This window comes from Nannospalax galili, unplaced genomic scaffold (assembly GCF_000622305.1).
Source record: "Nannospalax galili isolate Female #2095 unplaced genomic scaffold, S.galili_v1.0 scaffold633, whole genome shotgun sequence".
Classification (NCBI taxonomy): Eukaryota; Metazoa; Chordata; class Mammalia; order Rodentia; family Spalacidae; genus Nannospalax; species Nannospalax galili.
In genome coordinates, this window is record NW_008336075.1 from 5,926,543 (window position 1) to 5,934,435 (window position 7,893).

The following is a 7,893-nucleotide window of genomic DNA, read 5'->3' on the forward strand; positions in this document are numbered from 1 at the left end:
CCAATTTTAGGGTCTCAAACTGTGTGTCAGAGAGACAGAATTCACTTCCAGGATGCCTATCCCCCAGAGTGACCAAGAGGTGTTTGAGGGCCACAGAACACAACCTGTATCTGAATACGTGGGGGCAAAGGCCGGGCTTCCCTAAAAGCCAACATAGGATAGTCTCAGAGGATATCTCTGAATCAAAGGCCAAGACAGGTGTGTGTATGTGTGTGTGTGTGTGTGTGTGTGTGTGAGTGCTCATGTGTGTGCACATGCATATGTAGTCAAAAGGGCAACCTCAGTGCAGTTCCTCAGGATGTCTCTGCATGTTTGTTCATTTGCTTTAAGACAGGGTATCTTTGGGGCTGGAAAGATGGCTCATCTGTTAAAAGTGCTTGCTCTTCTTTCAGAGGACCTGAGTTCAGTTCTTAGTACCCACGTGTGTCCCACAATCATCTGTAACTCCAGGGGGACCCTACATCCTCTTTTAACCTCCATGGGCACTCATATACAGGTGGTATAGACACACATACATACACATAAATAATTTTTTTAAAAAAAGAAAGAAAGGACCGGGTGTGGTGGATCACACCTTTAATCCCAGCACTTGGGAGGCAGAGCCAGTCAGATCTTTCTGAATTCAAGGCCAGCCTGGTCTATATAGTGAGTTCCAGGACAGCTGGGGCTACAAGGAGATCCTGTCTCAAAAAAAAACAAAACAAAAAAAGAAAGAAAGAAAGGAAAAAAGAAAGAAAATAACACATTAAGTGACAGCCTAGTGCAAAGCCCTGTCTTTTGCTTCATTTTTTCCGCCCTTAGAGATGAAGCAACCAGGAGTTATAAGAGCCATGCCCACTGTACTAGAATCGCACTGCAGAACCTTGGGCCAGTTACATAAATCTTTTTGTTTTCTTTTTTAAGACAGGGTCTCATGTAGCCCAGGCTGACCTCAATAAATAGCCAAGGCTGACCTTGAACTCCTATCCTCCTGCCTCTTCCTCCCCAGTGCTGGAATTACTGGCATGCACCACCACATCCAGTTTATGCAGTGCTGGGGATGGAACCCAGAGCTTTGTGCATGCTGGCAAGCAGTCTATCCACTGAGATGCATCCCCAGTTGCATTGCATTTTATTATTATTTGTATTAATTTACTGCTCTTACCCCCATCCAAGTAGTGGACAAACAGAACAGCTTAAATTATGCTTCTGGTAGCCTATATTTGTAGAACGATCCATTTCTTAAGTTACACATTAATTCAAGGTTTCATTAAGTAGCTCAATGCCTCTGGCAACAGATTACTTATAAATAGTATAATATTTAGTGGTTCCTTAGTTTTGCAGTCAGACATTATTAATGGCCCGTGACTTTGAGTAAGGATGAATTTTGAACACATGCCCCCACCTGTATGCATTGAGTGATAGATAGAGCAAGATATCCCCAAAGCTCTGAGCTAGTAATTATGATTACTTTTAGAAAAAGCAAGGTCAAAATGAAAGAAGAAAGAGACCAATCATGGACAAAGCATCTTTTCAGGGCACTCCTTTTCAGGTGACATTGGTCACCACAGAGGATTTCTGGGTCTTTGCGTTGGAAAAGAAAGGAGTAGTTTTACCAAACCAGGCATGGTAGTGCACATCCATCATCCCAGCACTCAGGAGGTGAAGGGAGGAGGACTAGGAGTCCAAGGTCATCCTTGGTGACATAGTGAGTTTGAAGTCAGCATGTGTTACAGGAGACCCTGTCTTTAAAAAAAAAAAAAAAAAAAAAAAAAAATGGGTGGGGGGGATAACCCCAGCACCCTGAAGGAAAAAACAGGTGGATCTCTGTGAATTCAAGACCAGATTTGTTTACATAAGAAGTGCCAGGCCAGCCAGAGCTATGTAGTGAGCCTCTTTAAAAAAATTTTTAAGAAAGAATTCTGGGGAGATAGTTCAGTTGGTACAGTGCTTGCCTTACAAGCACAAGGACATGAGTTAGGATTTCCCAGAACCCAGGTGAAAAGCCAGGCAAGGCACTACATGCCTGTAATCCTAGCTTTGTGAGGGGGAGGAGGGAATAGGTAGGCCTGGTCAACCTAGTTTAGTTAGCAAAGTTCCAAGCCAATGAGAGACTCTGTCAAACAAAAGGTAGATGGCACTCAGGGTTGTCCTCTGATCTCCACATCTGTACCACACACTCACACACCCATACCAACAGGTATACAAATACACACACACACACACACACACACATACACACACACACACACGCATGCACACACACACGCACGCACACGCGTGCTCACCAAAGAAAGAGAAAACAATAGTTTTCCAGTAGCTAGTACAGTCCCTAGGGGTGCGGGCAGGAAGCTGATCATAGTCGTTTAGCACCTTCCTTCCCCAGTACCCGCCATGGCCTTCCTCGGCATGCTTGATGGGCTATGGAAGGGGAGCATGAGTAGATGACAGTATCGAAGAAAGAGGTCAGCACAACCATGTAAAGAATCCCTGTCTTTGGACTGGAGAGATGGCTTAAGTTAAGAGCACTGACTGCTCTTGCAGAGGACCCAGGTTTGATTCCCACATGGCAGCTACGAACCATCCTTAATTCCAGTTCCAGGGGAATTCCAAGCCCTCTTCTGACCTCCAAGGCATTGCATGACATGGGTGCACTCACATACATGCAGGCAATATACTCATACACATAAAATAAAAATAATAAATAAAATATATTTTAAAAATGTAAAGTAAAAAGAATATCTGTTGCAGCAACAGCCAGGTGGGGGCTGTGAAGATGGTCTAGATGTTCACATTGCACCTTAGCTAAAGCACCCTAAATACCACACCTTTGAGTTTTAGACTTTTTTTCCCGTCAAAATGAGAGATGTCCAGCATACTAGGGTATTCTAGAGAGACCAGAGATGAGATTAGGCACAACTTTCAAGACCCCACAGCTCTTTGAGCCCAAGGATCTTGCCCCATGTCACTCACCCCTGCCCCTTACATATGACCAGAGATGTTCCGGGCCTCTGCCAGAGATCCTATAGCAGGTGCTCGTCTGAGCCCATGCAGGCAATATACTCATACACATAAAATAAAAATAATAAATAAAATATATTTTAAAAATGTAAAGTAAAAAGAATATCTGTTGCAGCAACAGCCAGGTGGGGGCTGTGAAGATGGTCTAGATGTTCACATTGCACCTTAGCTAAAGCACCCTAAATACCACACCTTTGAGTTTTAGACTTTTTTTCCCGTCAAAATGAGAGATGTCCAGCATACTAGGGTATTCTAGAGAGACCAGAGATGAGATTAGGCACAACTTTCAAGACCCCACAGCTCTTTGAGCCCAAGGATCTTGCCCCATGTCACTCACCCCTGCCCCTTACATATGACCAGAGATGTTCCGGGCCTCTGCCAGAGATCCTATAGCAGGTGCTCGTCTGAGCCCAGGGCCTCCGCTTATTTCCAGGTACAGATCTTCATCTCTGCTATGAAAAGGAGTGTGGGAGGGTCCTCAAGCCACGTGGTCTACATGGCTTTGGTAGATACAGAACTTGGGCTATCTCTGTGGAAACCTGAAAATTATGATCATGGTTGTCATATCGCTGGTAGCTCCAGACATCACAGTGATTCCTGAAGTCACAGACCTTCACAGCTGGCATAAACCTGAAAGGTCCCATGGCCAAACCTCACAGGAATACAGAAAGAAAACATGGACTGTGGCTCCAGGGTGTTGCAGTGACTGCCCGACCCTCATGCCCATTGATCCTTCCAGGCATGTTCCAGGAGATGCAGTCAGTGTGGCTTCTGTCCCCAGACCACTGCATCGACGCTGCTCTTCATTTTCTTTCTTTTTTTTTTTTTTAAAAAAAAGCTTTAAAATTACATTTTTTTCTGTGTCTGTGTGTGTATTTGCACATGTGTGTATGCTACAGTATGCATGCTTTTCCCCTTCTGTGTCTGTAAGTGAATTGGTAGGATGCACTTTTGCTCAGGGATAAGCCTTGATTATTCCCCAAAGGTCAGCTGGAGCATGGGAGTGAGAATTTGCACGGTCCCCAGACTGTGACCCATAAGGAGAGGGCACAGGAGAAAGAAGCCTAGGGCTAGGGAGATGGCTGTCAGCAAAGTACTAGCCTCAAAAACATGAGGAGTTTAGTTCGGATCCTGAGCTCCCATGTAAAATCTTTGTAGAGTGTGACATACCTGTAGTCCAAGCACTGGGGAGGCAGAGACAGAAGGATCCTTGAAGCTGGCTTGGCCAGCCAGTTTTGCAGAATTGGAGAGCTCCAGATTCAGTGAGACACCCTGTCTCAAAAGACAGGGATAATGAGATTCAAGGTGACTTGGCAGGTAAAGGCACCTGACTCCAAGACTGATAACCTGAGTTCGATCCCTAGAACCCACAGTGGAAGGAAAGATCCAGCTCCCACAAGCTGTCTTCTGAGTGGCACATACACAGCATGGCAGGTTCATGTGTACACCTGTAATATATATAAAAATAAATTTGTGGGGCTGGAGAGATGGCTCAGCAGTTAAGAACACTGACTGTTTTTACAGAAGACCCAGATTTGAATCCCAGCACCCACATGGAAGCTAACAGCTGTCCGTACCTCCAGTCCCAGGGGATCTGACCTCTTCTGACCTCTGTGGGCATTGCATGACACAGGTGCACTTACCTACATGCAGGCAATACATGCGTACACATAAAAAATAAAAGTAATAAATAAAATAAAATAAAAATAAATTTGTGATGTTAAAAAACCCAACAAGATGGAGAGTATTTAGAAAACATATGCCATCAACCTCTGACCTCCACACATACATGCTCTTGCACACACGTGCTCATGCACACACACAATATAAATACAATTTTTTTTTCTTTTTTCTTTTTTTTTCATCCATGTCTCCCCATTCACAATACAGACCAGGCACAGTGGCCTGGGCTGGGATGTATACAGGGCAGGTTTGCTCTGCCTCCTCTTTATATACAGTCAGTGCAAAAACACAGCCTGTGGTAAGCACCAGGCGGCCATAAATACAATTTTTAATGTAGGAAAAAACAATAAAAGCTGGGCGTAGGGGAGCATGCCTTTAGTTCCAGCACTCAAGAGGCAGAGGCAGGCAGATCTCAGTGAGTTCAAGGACAGCCTGACTACAGGGGGACCCTGTCTCAAAAAAAGAACAAGATCAGTATTGAGAAGACATTTGCCATCAAACTCTGGCCTCCAAATTCACACACACACACACGTGTTCATGCACACACATGCCTATGCGCACACACGTACCTATACGCACATGTGCTCATGCACATATTTCCACACGTGCCTGTGCAGTGTTCATGCACATGCGTGTTTATGCAAACATTTGCTCACGCACACACATGCCCATGCACACACAATGCTCATGCACATACATGTTCATACGCACACATGCTCATGCATACACATGTGCTCACACACACATATGTTCATGCACATACATATACACAAACAAGAAAAGAAATATAACACATATGCATATTAGAAAGTTCAAAGTTGTTCCCCGTTGTCCTGGGATACAAGAAAAGTACAACTTCCAAAAGGCCCCTCTTCCCATGGACCCCAAATACTGCAGGGCTGCTGTCCATGCCAAGCACCAGGTGGCACCTTCTGGGCACATGATGGCCACTCAAGAGTTGACAACTCTTGCCTGTAATCTAGGTACTAGGCAGCAGAAGTAGGAAGTTCAGGCCAGCCTCTGCTACATATTGAGAAACAATTTCAAAACTAACATCCAAAATGCAAAAGCACCTATCGATGTCACAGCTAGAGCTGGGGTGAGGGCAAGAAGTCACCAACCATAGAAGCCAACCAGCCTCCTGCAGTCCCTGTTCATCACCTTCCTGGGCACAGGGTTCCAGTGTTTGTTGAGCACCTCTGAAGCACTTTTGTGGCTGACTGTTCCATGCCCATCACTCCTGGCTACCATCCTGCTGATTAGGTGTCTTTGTAACCTCCTACAGGGGACAGTGAGCACTTCCTCCAAATTCTAGAGTTGATAGGGCAGAAGTGAGGATACATGAGGAGTTTGCATAAATGGAGAGCCTGAGGGGGTCTCAGCCATGCATGTCTGTAGGAGGTGAGTTTGAGGCGTGTGCTGAAAACAAAACTGATGAGATTGTGAACAATAGAGACACAGACAGAGACTAGGACGGGTTGTCTGGTGGGCTTCTAGGGTGCTAGAACAGGAGGAAGAGCAGGGCTAGAACAACAGGCTGAGGGAGGCAGCGAGGCAAATCGTAGACGAGCGAGGAACAGGAAGAGCATCTCTACAGTCAGACATCCTGAGTTTTCACCGTCTGCTGGACCTTTGGGCTATTGACTTGACCTCTCTGAGCCTTCCCTCTTTCCCTCCTTCCCTCCCTTCCTCCCTCCCTCCCTCCCTCCCTCCCTTCTTTCCTATCCCTTCCCTTCTTCCCTTCCTCCTTTCCCTCCCCTTCTTCGCTTTCTTCTCCACCCTCTCCTCCTTCCTTTCCCTTCCTCCCCATCCTCCCTCCCTCTCCCTCCCTTCTTCTTTTGTGGGATTGTTGGGAAACCCTGTTGTTAGGGTTGTAGTTCTCCATGTCCGGATAGCCCTGAGGGGCTCGGCGCCAAATGGAAGGACTCCCCTTTTCAGCAGGGGCCCTCCTGCTCTCTTCCTGGCTCACCTGGAAAGTGCCACTAAGCATGGATGCCTGACCTTATCTAAAAACATGACCTTTGGCATAGTTACCTGGAGTAAAAACTACCCCCAGGTTTTTTCTATATGATAATCAGGCATTGCCTGATAGTCTGGAAGATAGGAGCCCACTGCCACATGTAAATAAAGCATACTATGAGCACCTATCAACTGAGGCTCTTGCTACTGCCTCCACACTATAAATTCTCTAGTTCTCCCACTAATAAACGGAGCTGTTTTCACTGTGCCTGGAGCTGTTTTCACTGTGTCTGGAGCTGTATCACTGCTGTTTCACTGCGCCTGTGACCAGTTTCCCTGGAAGGGCTGTTTTCTGTCAGTGCTCACTGGCCGTCCTGACCCCATTCGCCGTTTCTGCTCTCCCTGCCCTCATGGGCTGGTGGCCAACGACCCGTGAAGAGAGGGAGAGCCCCCCGCATGTGATGTATACATAGACGTCTATGTGTGCATGGATGTGTGCTCATGTGTGCCAGAGATCAACACTGGGTGTCTTCCTCCATCACTCTCTACCTTATTTCTTGAAACAGGGTCTCTCACTGCATTAATTGACTAGGCTGGCTGTCCAGCCAGCTCCCAGGATCGTCCTGTCCCTGCCTCCCCAGCACTGGGATTTCAGAAGCATACCTCTACACCTATCTTTGTTTATGTGGATGTTGAGTACCAAACTAAGGTCCTTATGCTTGCATAGCAAGTGTGTTATCCATCAAGCCACCTCCCCAGCCCAGCCTCATTTCTCATCTGTGAAGTAGAACTACAGAGCTAGGTGTGGTGGAGCATATCTATGTTCCCAGCAGCCAGTAGGAAAAGGCAAGAGAATCCATGAGGAGTTCTAGGATAGTTTGGGATACGTAGTGAAATCTTGTCTTAAAAACGAAACGACAAAAAACTCCAATCCACAATAGGGCCAAGATTGTTGTCACAGGCTATGTTAGCAAGACGAAATGGCATAATATGTAGGAAGGTTCTCATTCATGCCTGGGAAAATGGCTCAGTGGATAAAGTGTGAGTTGAAATCCCCAGATCCCATGCAAAAGTAAGACGCAGAAGTGCACGCTGTCATCCCAGCACTCCTACTGTGAGATGCAAGTTAGAGGCAGGAGTCAGAAGGTCGAAGGCCAGTTGGCCTGGTGTACGGAGTGGCAAACAAGGGGCCCTGCCTCAAACAGGGTGGAAGGCGAGGAGGTTGTCCTCTAACCTCCACATGTGTGCTAT

The 7,893-nt window shown here is 46.3% G+C and overlaps 1 non-coding gene across 1 annotated transcript; it reads right to left on the reverse strand.

Annotated features, from left to right (window-relative positions):
• Positions 1-4,865: 4,865 nt before the first annotated feature.
• Positions 4,866-4,998, reverse strand: LOC115069989. Its single transcript, XR_003849208.1, has one exon. It is a non-coding gene; the product is annotated as a small nucleolar RNA SNORA51 (small nucleolar RNA).
• Positions 4,999-7,893: the final 2,895 nt, after the last annotated feature.